The sequence below is a fragment of the Rhamphochromis sp. 'chilingali' genome (assembly GCF_963969265.1).
Source record: "Rhamphochromis sp. 'chilingali' genome assembly, chromosome: 13".
Lineage (NCBI taxonomy): Eukaryota > Metazoa > Chordata > Actinopteri > Cichliformes > Cichlidae > Rhamphochromis > Rhamphochromis sp. 'chilingali'.
The window spans coordinates 24,748,154-24,765,480 of record NC_137940.1 but is presented as its reverse complement, the minus strand read 5'-3'; positions in this window follow the sequence as shown (position 1 = coordinate 24,765,480).

Genomic DNA, 17,327 nt, shown 5'->3' with positions numbered 1-17,327 from the left:
GTTGTAACCCGAGTAAACGTATGACGACGCAGCAATGCTCAGGTAGCTTCAAAGCTCCTGCACAGTCAAACGTATCACATTGCTCCCATGGAATGTTCCACTGCCACAGAAATGGGCCTGTGTTTGATTGCTTTTATTGGAAAAGACAGAGAATCCCTTTGTTCGCCGCCGACCCATCTCATTGGGTTCAGGCTTCAAGCCACGTGAAGAACTTGTTCGTATGCTGGGCTTTATTGAAGTTTCAGTTGCATAGTAGTACCTAGTCAGTGTATATGGAAACAAATGGTATGTTAGCTTTCCTTCAGGACAATGAGCACTATGTCTGAGGTTTCACAGCATTCCTCTAGCAGAGCAATCCAGGGATTATCTAAATTGTTTCCATACTTTGTTTACTCTAGGCCTTGTAAATGCATTTCAGAGACGGTTGAAATTTACATTCTTATCACTGAAACTCTGAAGGGACACGTAATGATCTTGGACCAGGGTTCCTGGTCGTGCTGGCAAATGCTCTCGTCATATTACATCAGCAACAGCAGCAGCAGAGGGGATGTTATGCAACACAGTGACTACTGAGAAGTCACTGCATTGCAGTGCAAAATGAAATGTGCTTTTTTGTTGTTTTTTCTTCTTCTTTTTTTTCTTTTTTAAAAATTACACCATAAGGAAAATACTAGGCCGTATTGTATGCATGCGGGATCATGAATGTTCCTCAACACAGAAATTGAATGTGAAATAATATAAGACCTGTAACCTAGCCAGGAGTTTCACCGAAAAAGAATGTTAAACCTTTCATTGTTGCCACTGGGACCAGTGAGGTCATCCAACAGTGAGCTAGAAACTTCTAAATCTGTTCTTTTCCGTGTTATTAAACACGCACAAAACTGATCTTTAAGCTACTTAAAGGAAATTTTGGTGAATTAATGGCCAAATTCTCAGTACCCTAGTCAATGACACAACACGGTACATTCCTTGCATTTTTAAAGTAAAAAATTACTTGATAGCAAAAACACGATCCGGTTAATGTGCAGCCATATTAACTTCCGCTTGTCATATGCCGTGGGAGTGTCTGGTTGGGTGTGGTCCAGGTTCTGTTGCCCATCCCCTGGGGTGGAGTTGGCCAGCTGTGATGGCTGCCCTTACAGCCACACAGCGGTAATATCCACCATGTTAGTGTAGAGGCTTATACATAACAATTGCATTCACATTTGTCTGTCTTTAAATATAGGAATTAATTTACAGGACAATAAATAACTGGTTTTGGTTTAGAATTAATTCACATATCCACATAACACTGCATTCTAAAATAAGTGCGCACATTTTAGTTTACCCTGTTATGTATGATTAATCTTTTGTTTTCTGAGTTACCTTAGTTTCAGCTGTTGCAGTCCCTTGGTTAAGGAGCCAAGAGGTGGAAAAGGGGCGGAGCGAGCTTTAAAGGAAGACTGCAAATTGGTTCATGCCATAACTCGGGACCATGGTAAACTTGGCCTCCACTGTGTTTGGCATCCGTCTGCCTGGATCTTGGATTAATGTGTTCTCTGTCTCCAGTGTTCTCCAGATACATCACCTGTCGTGCTAATCAGCAGCGCTGGTTCTGTTTTCACTGCGTTCTCCAGTCTACCTAGAACCCTAGGACTATCCCTATCTCCTCGGCCTGCCCTCCTGGCAGCTGTAATTGCAGCAAAAGGTTGTTCGACAAAGTATTGACTCAGGGGGCTGAATAATTACGCACACCCCACTTTTCAGTTATTTATTTGTAAAAAATGTTTGGAATCATGTATGATTTTCGTTCCACTTCTCACGTGTACACCACTTTGTGTTGGTCTTTCATGTGAAATTCCAATAAAATGGATTCATGTTTGTGGCTGTAATGGGACAAAGTTCAAGGGGGCTGAGTACTTTTGCAAGCCACTGTAGTTCGAGGAATTGAGTCTGCTCTTGAGTCCACAGTATTCTTGTTTGTGACACCGCTAAGTCCTAGATTACGTCACGTGACCTCCCAGAAAACTAGTCTCAAAACCTGCTCGAAGGTTGGTGATAGAGCCATCTTCACTCTCTTTTCCTGCAGTTTTTTACTGTTTAGGGTTGGGCATCGCTGAGCAGGATGACCCAGTGATTCAGGTAGGGCTGAGTGGATTTAGACACACCTGCAGGAAGCTTTGCTGTCCATGCCTGTGTCACTGCCATTATTCCCAACTTGCAAAACTCCCAAATCTAGATGACTGCTGTTAGGTGTTTTATTTCATCATTTTCAGACAGTATGGTGATGGCGATCCTGATAAGACGTGCAGGCCAGAAAAACAAGTTAGCTGCTGTCAGAAAAGAAGCATTCCAGCAATTAATTATTTGCTTGGTTGTAGATGGTTAAACCATTTTATACAGAAATAGAAAGCATAACTCCGCCTCTGTGAGAGATCGATACTGTCAGCAGTCTCATATTCATACTTGGCAGGCTTCCTGCTGCTCAAGTCATTCCCGTAAATTAGTGTTGAGGCATTCTTCAGCGATGCTTTATAGTTTACGTGCGGCCAACAGAAGGAGCCATATGACGGTTAGGGTGGGAGACAAAAAGAGGAAGACGCAGAGGAAGTAAAAATTGCACTTCCTTTGTATTGCCTGCCTTGCCCTCCCTGTGGTTAATTTCTCAAGAAAGTTGAAGCAGTTCTTTTCTGTTCTGCTTGCAATCTAATGGCATCATCCGTATTACCTCGAGGTTTGATCAGGTGAAACTCCAGTTACGAATCACTGAAACTGAACCTCTTCCCCACTTTCATTTTAAATTCAACAGAACCAGTTGTGTGTGTTTGTTGAGCACGTGTACACAGCCTTTGTGAGAAAGAAATCAGAGATACACCTGCGTCTTACTCATTTGTCGAATAAAACGAGAATCCCTGTCTACCTTACATTCTGTGGCTCCAGCATTCACACACATGCGCGCACACAGACACAGACACCAACACAGTATTAGGCCGCTTGCTTTTTATCCAGCTCTCCTCTGGTGCCTGTGTAACAGGATCCGACTGACCAGCCTTTCTCACTGAATGGAGAATGTCACAACGATAGATCTCCACTCCACAGACTCTCCTGACCTTCACACAATGCTGCTTTTGAAACTAAATGTCTCTACACACAATGTAAATGAATGTGTGTGTGTGCGCAGTAGGCTATGAGAGGGGGAATCCCTGAGAAAAACAGATTTTTTTTCCTTTTTACAGGCGCAGCAATTATATGGTGCGTTTTGCCAGCATAAGCGTATGGAGCAGAAGTGTGTAAGTAAGACTGTCTGCCCTGGGTTTCCTTGACTAAGTGTTGCCTCCCGTGATGCCTTGTTTATTTTTCTGTCGTGGGCCACACTCACGTCCTTCATCGAGGGAGTCTGCACACAGCCTCAGCTGCTCCCTGTGGATTATGTGAAATATGCAGAGGATGTGTGGGAGACAGACATATTCTGTTTGATACTGGAAATGAAACCAGTCTAAGCAGACAGACAGTCTGATGACTTGGCTGAAACACTGAGCTGACTGCGATGAAATGACATAGCTCACCCCGCGAAACAGATATCAACACTTGCACACGCCCAATTCCAACAAAGTTGGGAGATTGTGTAAAATATAAATAAGGACTCATATGGATTTATGAGAGGCTCATAAATCCATTTTGTAGTCACGATAGAACATAGAAAAAAATTGAATGTTTGAAGTAAGAAAACCTTTTATTTTGTGAATGTCTGGGAATTGAGGAAACCAGCTGCTGGAGTTTTGGGAAACAAATGTTATCTGTTACAGGATTCTAGCTTCTCCACAGTCCTGAGTCTGATTCGACATATTTCTAATTTTAAAGGTCTGGACTGCGGGGAGGCCACTTCAGCACCACGACAGATGGAGTGTGCCATTTAGCACTGTCATGATGAAAAATGCAAGATATGGATGGGAGCATTTTTTTTTCTTTTCTTTTTTTTTTTGTGTCCCGTTTGGATCTTTAACCATCAGAATTGTTGTCTTAAGGCCAAGAAAGATGCCAAGCGGATTTATTTTACCAAGTGAATCATCATGGCCTTGCCATATTGGTCCATTTGATTGACCTTTATTATAATTATGAAAAAATTTTTTTCAGTTGCTACAAACGGGACAGACATGATTGGGGGATAGGACAGGGAGAAAGAATGAAAGAAAGAGAGGGAGAGAAAGAAAACCAAAGGGGAGAAGAGACGGTGAGAAGGGGGGGAAGTAAGAAAAAAAACAAACAAACAAAAAACAAAACACCTGGGTCACCTGTATGGAGAAAAAAAACAGAAGAGAAAGCAAACAACAAAGAGCAACATAATAAAAAAAAAAACAGCACTATCACAATAAACTAGCTAGCAGTAAATATAAGTAGATACTAAGTAATAAACGATATTGTGCAGCACGCAAGATAGACAGCGCACAATGTGCTTTGAGGCAGCAGCCAAGAAAGCTGTAGTCCGCGTCTGTGAACACCCGTGTGTACACCTGTGTGCATACCTGTGTGGATCAGCATGCTTGCATTCCAAAGGTTTCTCCATGTAACGATCTGCTAGGGAGTGTGGGGAGCCACAGCCCCGTCCTCCAGGGTATGAAGCAGGTATGGAGGAGATCAAAACTCCAGACATCCAGAGGCCCCCAGAACACAAGAGACCAAGGAAGACCAACAGAGGGGCAGCCGCGCCACTGTCCCAGTAAGAGCTGAGGAGAGTCCCAGATGAGGGCTCACTCAGCAGCCGCGGAGCAGAAGCCAGGGGGAGTTGCAGTGACGCGCCCGTGAGCTCCGCCGGCAGCCAGCTGTGCCTGAGTGACCGAGCCCCAGGCCGAGAGGCCGGGGGCACCCCACCTCCGAAGTGGCCCGAGCGAGCCCCAGGCTCCAGGCCCCGATAAGCGGCCGCCAAGGAGTGAGCCGGTGTGTACCCGGACGCCCATCCCCAGACACAAAGAACCACCAACGCACCGACACCTGAGGGAGTCCGCCACTGGCAGGGGAAGTGGTGGTGGGTGGAGATAGGCCTCCAAACCTTGGAGGGCCTGAGATGTCCCCAGAGAGGTGGCGTCTGATACCCAACCTGACATATAGACACAGACATACAGGCACACACAGACACAAACATCCATTCCCACCCTCATGCTCTCATATGCACTTACTCCACACTCAACCAACGTGGAGACAGACATAAAGAGACGCTGTACACACGATCACACTCCCCAAGCGTACTCTACGAACCGGGTCTAGGTACCCTTGCCCCTGGAGGGGGGAACTGCACCCAGACCCAGGTGGTGTTACCCTTTTCCCTGCGGTGGGGAGAGGCAGACTGCCCCGACTCCGCAGCAGCAGGGAGGCCCCACACTCCAGACCGCAGTCGGACGGCCAACTCCTCCTAGCCCCCCTGCTCCAGCAGGCCGCAGAGAATGGGGGTGAGAGAAGACTCCAAACCTCCCTCCACCCGCTCATTGTAGTGTTGATGCATGTGTGTTCTAAGGTGCAATTAAAACCCAGGAGGGCATGGAGCTACCTGCCAGAGAGCAGCAGGTAAGCGCATAGTCCCTCCTGCTAGCCCTCAATGTCTACGTGTATTTAAAATTGAGAGGTGGGCAACGACGCCAGGGGTGAGGTGTACACCCTGATGGTAATTTGGACCCCGTGTATCGTGCCCACCCCCAAGATCCTATATGTATGTGTAATGAGAGTGTGAGTAATGTGAATGTCTAAGTTGTGGGATAAAATTGAGGCAGAGGCAGCCAGAAGGGGACAGGGGGGGGGGGTAGCCTCCTCTGCACCCTGGTGACATACCCCTACTGGGAGCTAGATGGGAGCATATGTTGCTCCAAAATCTGTATAAACCTTTTATGATTGATAGAGCCTTTCCAGATGCTCGAGCTGCCAATTTCATAGGCGCTGATGCACTCCTGTACGATCAGAGATGCAGGCTTTTCAACTGAATTTGAATTTGTCTGACCACAGAACAGTTTTTACTTTGCCTCTGTCCATTTTGAATGAGCTTTGGTCCACTGAAGAGAGCAGCGGTTTGGACCGTGTTCACACATGGCTTATACTTTGCACGATGGAGCTTTAACCTTGGTTTGCAAATGCCGCCCGTTCAGAGACAGGGATTTCTGGAATTGTTCCTGAGCTCATGGTGTCTTTTCCATGGCAGGATCATGCCTGTTTTCAAAACAGTGCTGCCTGAGGGTCCAAAGATCACAGGCGTCCAATACTGATTACTGACTATTTGAACCTGCTAATGTCACCGACAATGTTGCCATTTAACCTAATTAGTTGCAAAATGTCAAAAATGGGTTTATGACATTTACTAATCATTTACGATTTATACAGTGTCTCAACTTTTCACTTTATGGGTTTGACATTTGAGATACTTTGACAACCAGCTTGTTGAAAAGCCATAAATATGATATAGTAGGTTTATCACCGTTAAAAAATCCACCCAGTGAAAGCTAGTTTTACATGTTACGTAACACCTGTAGCAACTGCAGGTCAAGTGCTTTCCCACTGTTGGTTTAAACAAGACTCTACAGCCATGTGAGCTGTGAACTAGAGAATTTGAACATCTGGGAAACATACCATGTTTTTGTTTTTTTTGTTTTTTTTAATTTAAGCCTATTAACATGTAGCTTAGACAGGATCAGAATGGGATCAACTCAAAAAAGACCTTTATATGTGGGCAAGATTTCAGGTTTTCAGAACTGGAAGGTTTCTAGGCTGCATGCATGTAAATAGTCTGCGTGGGAAAATAGAAGAGGTTTGGCGAACTCCATCAGAAACTCTTATTCATTATTTAGAGATTATTGGATTATTGTCCTGTGGAACTTGTTTTACCATATTACCTGGTGGGAACCATCCATAAAGTTTTTCTTTATGTTGGTGGAGGTTTATCTGTGAACACATAATTTAGAAAGACATCCAAAACTCAAAATCCCTTCAAGATCAGAGGAGAGGTCTGCTGAAATGTGCATGACTGTAATGTTAAAGAGAAATCACAAGAAAAAAAAAAATCACAAAAAGATTTGAATATGAATCCAGAGGACAGCATGAACGTTACATGTTACATTCCATCTAATAGCTGATGGCTTATTTCAGTCTAGACCAAACCGATGGATTGACCACAGTTAAGGTTTACCGGTAACCTAATGATGTCAACTGCTGCAGTAATGCATCTTGGGAAACAAAGCTGTTACAATACTCAAGTAGAGAGAATAAAATGTTCTCTCCTGGAGAAGGTGTGTAGGGAAGTGTTGAAACCGGTGTCTGTCTGGGCATGTACACGAGCGCAACCTATGAACCTGCCGTGACATCACCAGGTAATTTCGCGAGTCAGGAATGCAGTATAGGCTTCCCCCGTCTTCCAGGAGTCTCCTTGTGGTACTTTTCCAAAGAAGAGCTTAATTACTTTTCCAAAACAACAGGAGAGACACAGCAACCTGCTTAACAGTTTATTACAGGAGACTTTGTTTAGTGGTCACTACATCCACTTTTACTTTTCTCCCTTTTACCTGCTGGGTTTTGTTTTTCCCCTGAATTTTCGGTTTCTTAAACGTGCAGCACCATCGATACCAACAAAAACACACGTCACCGTTTACAACAGTCAACAGATTCACAATTTATTGCACCGCTGCATCTGAGCCACTGTATCTGGGGAGCCTGTTCAGAGCCCAGAGGTTATAAAACACAGGGCTTGCTGAATGTGGCGGCTTAGAGTCCGGTTTACTCCACAACAGTTTTAGGTTTTTACGATAGGTCCACCTTTTTAAGACCTTTTTATTTTTAAGATCTCTGCAGCCTAGCAACCTGCAGCTTCCAAACAATGCGTGCAGGTGTGGCGAGAGACTCTAAAGATTAAAAAAGTCGAGATAGGGAAACCAAACATAGTAGCTATACAGTGCACTGTGTTTTCATAGCCAGAATCCCCACACCACCACCCCTACCCACCCTTACTCTGTATTTAGCACCCGACCCCCGCCTACATGACGGGGATCTACAGATCACCATGACCTCACCATGTAGGAGGCTTGTGCATCCACAGGATCGGGGGATGACATGATGTCATTAAACTGAACACGTACACCCCCCACTGATCACGACCTAGACTTGACCCCAACGTTAACACGAACCTCATGTTTGGTCTTCAGTAGGAGGGTATTTTTTCCCCAGAAATACACATGCTATTTAATGTTCTATATAAGGACTTTGATGAGAAAATGATTCTTCTTGAACTGACAGCAAAAAACTTTCCTTGCTATCAGTGTTGATCAGTAGGTGGATGCAAGGGTGTATATGGTTGTGTGTTATTAATACCTCAAAGCTAGTCAGTTGGGGCTGATTCGAGAGGCTTCTTGGGTTTCAGTGTTTCTGAGCTCACAGACAAATGTCCCTACATGGATGGTTTCTTCTCCAACGTGCTAACGACTTGGCCGCCTTGCTGGAGATGCCAGCCTAGTCCTGCAGGGCATTTCATGCAATCTATGCATTGTGCTGCCTGAGTAAGCACACATGCATGCCCACGCGTAGGGCAGCAGGAAACTTGTGACTGGGGTGTCATAGGTTTACTATTAATGTGATTTAATTACCAGGTTATTCGAGGGAAATCTATGTGGGATGGATGACAACCAGTGTCAACGGTAGTTCAAATTTACAATTGTTAAACAGGGTGCTGGAGCCCAAATTGTTCCCCTGGGGCTGTTTAGTGGTCAGCTAATCAAATGATTCTGATTCTGAGTCAAATGATAAAATTTGACTCAGAATCAGAAATATATCATCTTTCTGTATATTAAAGTTAATGCTTGTAATGATAATTGTAATGTAAAGGAAAAAAAACACCAAAAAACCTGCATGATGTGTGCACAAAAACTCTTGAGCGGTGACACAGCATGCCTATCTGTCAGCCACTCTCTGACCTTGTCTGTCTGTCTGTCTGCTTTAACACCATCATTGCAGGCAGCGCGCCTGCCTATCTGTCTAGCTGTCTATTTGCAGCTGCAGTCCTGTTTGTGTTTGACAGTTGATGTGCTATTTCATCCGCGCTTTTAGGTGATGTCATTCAGGTGCACTGTGCCAGGGCAGAAAGCTCAGGTGTCCATCAGCTTTTTTCAGACTGGACTGGAGCTTTCTGCTCTGATGCATGTGCAGCAAGTCTGATTTTGTGTTCCTGAGAGGTGAAGACACCTTCCAGGACTTGTAGAGACTTTTTTTTTAAAACAATGCAAATGCTAATTGTGAAGATATAAATCATGGACGCTCTTGCCTAATGCATTGTGCAAATTCAGAGGAAAGTCTGTTACCATAAAAGATATTGGATTGCACATTAATGTCACAGATTTAGTTTGATAAAATAAATAGTGAGTAAAAGCAGTAATGCATAAAATCACATTACTGTAGCCTTTAGGAGACAAGACATTCACAGTGTTGCTCTTTCAGTACGAGCTCTGCAAACTACTTTGCGGCCCTCCTGCACATGTGCCTTCATTAATTTCTCCCCTAATTAGGAGATTTATGCATAAATGACTTAAAACATGAAATCATGGAAAGACAAATAAGAATTATGACATTAAATATGCCAACTTGTACCACCCACAATATGGCTTTGCTTAGTCTGGGGAGAATTTTAGGGGCAATGCCTACAACTCCAATGCATTTGTGCATACTAGGTGGCATGTTGTAAGGATGCAGATGTTTAACACTGTGCTGTGGGTCCGATAGCACAGCGTGACCTGTGGCACTGTTGTGGTCAAATTGTGTTTGAGTTTTAAATAGACAAACCCTTAGATTGGACTGTGGTGACTGATGGGCCACACTTTCCCTTCCTTGCTCTCTGGATGTCTGTGCATTTGCACCGCTATGATGGATGCCCATCCCTCAGTAAATATAGCCCTGCCGCAGCTAGTTAGCATGGCTGGCATGTTCCAGGCTGGCGGTCATAAGTTAAATATATATCCAAAATAAATACTTCCAGATTCAATTTTCAACTGTTGTTTAGACTAACTATAGTATAAATGTGAGAGAGAAAAGGGGTAAGAGAACCATTTCGTAACAAAGCAAAGTGCATGGTTTTAGCTTTGGAGCAATAAAAAGCTCTGAAGCCCACAGAGGGTTGCATTTTTTTTAGAGAGCAGTGGAGGAAAACGCTGTGGTTCTGCAGCAGCCTACAGGAGCTGAGCCCAGAGCTGTGGCCACTGTGGTGACGAGTCACTGCAATGGTAACAAGTCATTGCCATGGTTTCCATCCAAACTCCGATTCTGTGTTCGAACGCACTGATACTGTGGAATGGATGCTGTGGGTGGGGAATAGGAGACAGCCAGCCAGCAGAGACCGCAGCAAGTGACGTGAAATGAGAGACTGTGATGTTAGTGTTTCATTCAGGTGCTAAATGTAGATGGAAAACTACACCTGCTTCATGCAGTTGCTTCTTGGTACTGACAGAAGAACAATGGCACATCCCAAAGGTGCCCTCCCGAAGGATCAGATCAAACAGCCAACACTGAACACATTCATCACCATCATCAAATCTGTAAGCTGCCGTCTGCATACACACCACAGAGGTATTCAAAGGGGGAGATTTTTTTGATATGGCTCACAACAGAGTCTTTGAGATCTCTTCAGATGAAGCTTATCACGCTCCCATTGTGACCACACTGGTAGGATGGAATGTCACTGTGTGAGAGCTTCTTTTCTCTCTGCAACAATAGAAGGCCTTCTCTGCTTGTTTCCACCCTGCATGACTCGCTGCGCTACAGTCACTCATACATATCTTGTTTTTTCCTTTCTGCTGTTTTTCTTTTATCTTTCAGACTATTGTGCATTATCACTTATGAAGCAGATTACACGGGAAAGCAAATGATAACAGTGTTAATAAACCGACCTTCCTTAAACCACTTGCCTAATGCTGTGTCGGCCAATCTCATGTTGCTACAAGTGGTGTTGGCATGGAACCTGTGTAGAGGTCCTTTCCATCTGGGACGTTTGGAGACCAGGTGGTGTCTTTGTTCCATTGACTGTTCCTGAGGAGTTTTTGCAATGCTGCAGGGTCCTGAGGTTCGGTAGAGAAAGCTACTGTGGTTGGGGAGTGCTATTAGCAAGCTGGTTTTGACTGGGGCATCCCTCTCAGTGCAATCAATACAAATATAACTATATAATGTTAAATAATATAATATTGTACTCTGAAAGCTTTACTTTATTCTAATTATATTATTCCTAACATGTTTTCTTTTCAATAAAGAACTTGAAACAAAGATGTGTGAGGCATTGTTCTTCACTTCTCAACAGGATAACAGTCTTACATTTGTAACCAGACTGCATTGTGTTAACGCCATCACCTCGTTGCTGAATGTTGCGTTTCATTGCTGCTGTCATATAGTTACTTCTAAATTATGCTTCTGCGGTGAATCTATTTAGAGATTACAATGTAGCCCATGCAAGTGGCTGATGCCTTCGCCAACATTTATACCTGTGTGGGCTGCGTCGATGGCAACATGTAGTTATTTTTCTAGGGAGGTGCATGTCAGGCCATGGTGTAGGTGACGGTGTTGGGTTTCAGAAGGGTTTGTGCTTATGGCCTGTGGCACAGATTTAACACAGAGGTATAACTCTACTGTCACAGGGCCTAAAAATATTTGGAAGGTGCATTGTCTCTCCACATCTGCTGCTTTTAGTGATATTTATTTCTAATTTCAGACTTTTCTGATTTCCAGTGAGTCCTCCCTGACATCACCAGTGGCTGTTGGTCCCTGGCTGTGCCACCCCATTTTAAAAAATCCATGTAACATGCCTGGGCGAAATCAGCTTTTCCAGCACTTTAACAAGATGGTGACCTGTCAGTGTTTTTAATGTTGTGGCTAACTGCTGTGGGCACACTTTATCTCACAGGGCTGCGGTCGTTTCCTGTGTCCCAGCATGGTATTACTATGTGTTTATCCTATCTTGGTTTTGAACATGGACACTGGTAAAAACTACAAATATGTACCGTTTTAAGTTTTTAAAAACACACTGGTTTGGACATCAACTTTCTTTTCATGTATTTGATTTCTTCTTAGACATATGTATTTTTTAAAGCCTAATAAATTCTAAAATTATCACTGGATTTGCACTAAAAACTGACTGCCATCTACACTGTGTGTGGCAGGAAAAGTTTCTGCAGGACCCAGCAGCAGCTTTATTGCTGAACTTGCAAGAATACACAGAACTTAAACCAGGCACGTACTGGAGAATGCTAACTGGGAAACACTGACCAGGCAGAACACGCAGCATTGAGGAATGAGGAAAAAGAGGGGCTTAAATACACACAAGTTAATCAAGGAGATGGAATACATTACATAACACAGGTGAGCTAAGTCAGGAGTTAAAAGGGAGTTTTTCTTTCTTACTGTCACCAAATGTTTGGTCAAAGCCGGTTGTGTAATTGATAGGATTGCTATGAATTGGCGCTATATAAATAAAATGTAATTGAATTAAAAACCTTGAAAAATAAAGAGCAAAGGCTTTTTTTACAGCACAAATTTTGACATGTCAAAAGAACGAAGGTGTTTAAAATACCTTTAACAATGACTCTGAGGTATTCAAGTGGCGTAATACACCAACTGTGATGAGAATATGCGCAACAGCAGCATGCTGTAACAATGAGTGAGAAAAAGAAGTGCTAAGAATGTATCATTTTCACCGCTGCTTCTCCTTTTGTTGGAGATCAAAAGCCATGAAACCTATCTATTGTTTGTCACTAAAGCGTCAGGCTGCATTTTCTTTTCAACACTGGGTACACCCACCTGAAGTTGTGTAAAATTTTCCAATACATACCTGCATGTTTGTATGTCCTTTCAGTTATATGCGAAAAATGCAAAGCTGTGCGACACAGAGCTCGTTTATCTGTTATCTCACTGTACCTCCACCCATCAGCTTAGCAGCGTAACATGTGTCTGACCTCATATCCTGATATGACAAGTTTCACATTCAGCCTTATTTGATTCTAGAGAAAATCACTGTTAATCTCAGGAAAACTTATGAAAATATTTTTAAAAAAGCATGCTTTGGATTTTCTTGGCAATCTGCTAATGTGTGGCCCAAATAAAATAAAACACTGGATGGAAAAAAAAAACATTAGCTGGAACACGATACATAGCACCTCTCTGACACTTACCACGAACAATCTGGGGGCAGTTTGCTTGGCAGTTTATCCAATCAGTGCAGTAAGTTGGATCTCCTGCTGATCCTGTTTACCGCTTATTCTGCTTGTCTTCTCAGTGTTATCATCAGTCCAGATGTAATCTTTATAATTACAAAAAAAAGCTTTGTTGCTCATGTTAAACGTAAACAGTTTTTAAGGTCACATATGTACTTCGTGGGGAAAACTTGAGGGCCTACTTTACACTGCATTCATCCCATTGGAGGGCACTGCTACTTCACTGGCAGTTGTAATTTTGAGCCCTTATTGAGCCCCACTTTTTCTCTTTTACTTCAAAATACCAAAAAAAAAAAAAAAGAGGCTACAACATTCGGATGTTTCAGTCAAGCTTCGAAATCATGATTAATAATCAAACAAATTCATCAAAATACTACTTGATCAATGGTGACGTTTAATCGCTTTATATAATATAAAAACCTTACAAAGCTGGAAGCTAGAAAACCAAAAATAAAACCAAAAATTTTTTAACAGGAAGAGACCTTTGACAGGCTTGTGGCAAACAGCCATCAGCTGCCGCTGGTTATGGAGTGAAGGGAAAATGATGAAGGGAACGGCACAGACAGATGTCAAACAACAAACTACAGGAGACATATGTGCAAATTAAAGCCCGTGGAGAGAAAGTGAGGAGAATGGAGGGGAGACGGAGATCATCACAGGAGATCCCCTCTGCAGTCTGGGCCTAAAGTAGCAATAGAAAGGGTTGGATAACTCGACCCAGCCTTAACTATACCTATTGCTTTATTGGCTTTGATATGTTTATATTTAGTTGCCACTGCAACCTGTTACCTTTCACCTATTTACTCAATGATTATTAAATATGACAAAGAGGGCAAAGTGCAAGTGTTGCGTTCATCTCTTTGCCTTTGTAGGTGCATGGAAAATTTTTTTCTTAACTCTTACGTTTGCTACTCCCGCATATCTCCATCCCAGCGGCTTGATGCCAAAGTGAAATTAACTCTGATAACGATACACAGTTCCCTTTAGTCTATTGTGCTTAACAGTCATGGCAGTGTTTCTGGTTAGTAAGAGGGATTAATAAAACCTGTATATTTGTTTTTAATGACACAGATGGTCCCCATCTGCACATAGGCGCTTTGTTCATTTGTTTTTAGAGGAAATTCATTTGTTGGGCCTTTAGCCATGGATTATAGACTTCCTGTCTTCTCCAAATCCAACTTGGAAATCCTTGCTAGACTATTATGATGACCTTGTTTGAGATTCCTTGCCCATGATGACATACCAGTGGAGCAACAAGTTCCTAAGTGAGAGCAGTGAAACATAAATATTTCTTTAACTGATGTATTAGTGTTAATGGCTGCAGCTTTAATGTCTGATACTTATATTATTAAATGTCTAATGCCCACAGTCTGCGAGGCCAGGCCACCTTTTTTTTTGACTCATTCTTTTTACTTCATACTCAAAGAATCCACTGATCCACTCAGATGACCCCACAGTGAAGGAGTTCCCCCAACATTAATGTTTAGCAGAGCTCTCTGCAGATGGTCTCAGACCACGTGGGATGTCCATCCCCCTGTGTGAAGCTCTAAGGAGCAAATAGCTGAGATGGCATGGTATCAATAAAAATTTAGACATGTCATCAGCCCTGAGTGATTCAGAATGGAGGCAGCAAAGAGCCCATTCCTGCCTATAACTCATGTGCCTCTTGTTCTCACCAAGCACTTAAACACACACACACACACACACACACACACACACACACACACACACACACACACACACACACACACACACACACACACACACACACACACACACACACACACACACATTCACTCAGTGCCTCTTTTCTCATTCCTTCCATTCCTCATTGATCTGCCATCCAGGTCCTTGGAGAAAGAGGAGGGAGAGGACGGGTAAAGTGATCAGGCCATGACATCATCTTCTGGCTACCTCATCCTCAACACTAGATCCTGCAAGTGTGTTTGTGTGTATGTATGCGTATGTGTGTTTCAGCCATGGAGACAAGGATAGACTCATACTTTCAACAACACTTTCCTCTCTAGACATGAGGGGTCTGGGGATTAAAAAGAGAGAGAGAGAGAGACTAGACTAGTCTACAGTAATGATTTCCACTATGAATGAAAACATAGTACTTTTTCTTTTTTGGTCATAGTCCATCATAAGTAGCTGTTGTAGCGCAGTGTAAGCTTGCCCAAATCAGATGCAGCGGTTACTGTACAAGATGACTCAGCCTGCCTCATGAATACGATCACTGAGGCTGTGGCTGAAGCAACCACAGGATGTGACATAAACAGACAGGTAGGGACACCACCTGGTGGAGAGAAGGTGGTCTGTCTGACACGCACAGGCAAGTGGGCGACTTGCAACACCCATCCATTATTAGTTGTGTGGTTGCTAGGCTACTTGGTTAATGCTGGAGGGTGAGGTTTTAAGTGTTTGTCAGCTTCTCGCCCTCCCTTTTCTTATCTTCCCTCATTTTCTCACCGTCAAAGATCACACGTGCTTGCATAGTTGTAACCGCGCCCACTTCCTACAGGAACAGCCTTTTATGGGCATACAGGTAAGACGACCATAGGGATGTGACTTTCCCTCACCTTGTTTCTTGTCCTTTTTCAGGATTAATAAAAACAAAGTTTTTGGTGTCACGCAGCAAGATTCCGCAGAGCAAATGGAAAAATTGGTGTTGTAAGCAGACATCAAAAGGATGAAACATCTTTTGACACGTTGTGGCTTCTCACGGATGAAAGTGTGCGTACGTGAAGCAGGCACATCGCAGCGGTTCACGGTGCTGGGGTTGAGCTTCCTCCAGTAGGTCAGAAATCCGTAAAGGGTTTAATAACAGTAGTCACATATAAAATCATCAGTGGATTTTAAACGTCTTCTCTTTTAATCTAAAAATACTTGATTACCTTACTTGTTCATTTATAACTATGCAAATTATATAAATGACTCATAGTTCTCAGATAAGACTGCCTTCTCTTCTGACACGGGTTAATTCAGGTCAATGCAGTTCCGTTATTTTCAATTTTATTCGTATATCACCAAAGCCTCAGGGGGCTTTATACTGTAAGGAAGAGACCCTACAGAGAAAAACACAACAATCAAACAACCAAGTGTGAGCAAGCACTTGGTGACAGTGGGAAGGAAAAATGTATTTTTAATAGGGAGAAACCTCAGGTAAGGGCAGACATCTGATGCAACTGGATTAGACATTCATTTCTCCTTCTTGATTGATACATTTCACACACACACACAGTCATGGCCAAGAACCGCTCCATTTTATTGTGTCATGACTCAGATATACTATTAGTCACTGTTAATCAATTCTTGGAGGCTGCTGACATCCACTAATATCAGTGACTGCACATTCAGGGGGCACTTTGTGGAAAATGTCAGCACACGGCACAATTTATTCCCAAAGACTTCACGTGTCATCACCTAAACCTCTATCTCTTATCAGGCTGACCAAGCCTCCATGCCACCCACTCTTTTAAACATTCTTCATATTAGGCCCTGCAGAGAGGACTTTTCCAGTGGTCAATCAGTGACCTCCGGTAGGTCTACATCAAAGAGACAATGTAGGTGGTTCTTGGGTGGGGTGAGGATGATGGAACTCCAACAGTTTGTGCGTGTGTGTATGTGTATATCTCTGCATGTGTCGACACACTGTGGGCTACAAAAGTGCCCACAGAACCATAACAATAACAGACACAATGGAAAGAACCCAGAGCACTAATAATGATGTCATGGTGTCTGTTTTGTGTGTACCCACGATTGGAATTCACCTCAGTCAAACACAACGTGGAGGACGTGTCTGGAAAAAGCTGATTAATGTTAAAAGATCATTAACAACCTAAAATATTAGTGAATTTATAAAATGCATTATCACTTTATTAAATGTCCCGACCACTGGCCGTCTCACCGATACCATAAGCGGTCTTGATTTTGCGTAATATTTGATACATTAAAGGTGTTAAGAGAAAATGTGCAGGATCATCCAACAAAAAGAAAAAATGTTGCAAACCTTGGATTTTATGTAACCAAATGTAGGTGGAAGTATTTGTGTTTGTCTGGAAGTCATTTTGTACGAGGCGCGTCCGGAGGTTTACATAGATGAGTGTGTGTTCCCAAGGTGTGTCTTTAATAGTTATC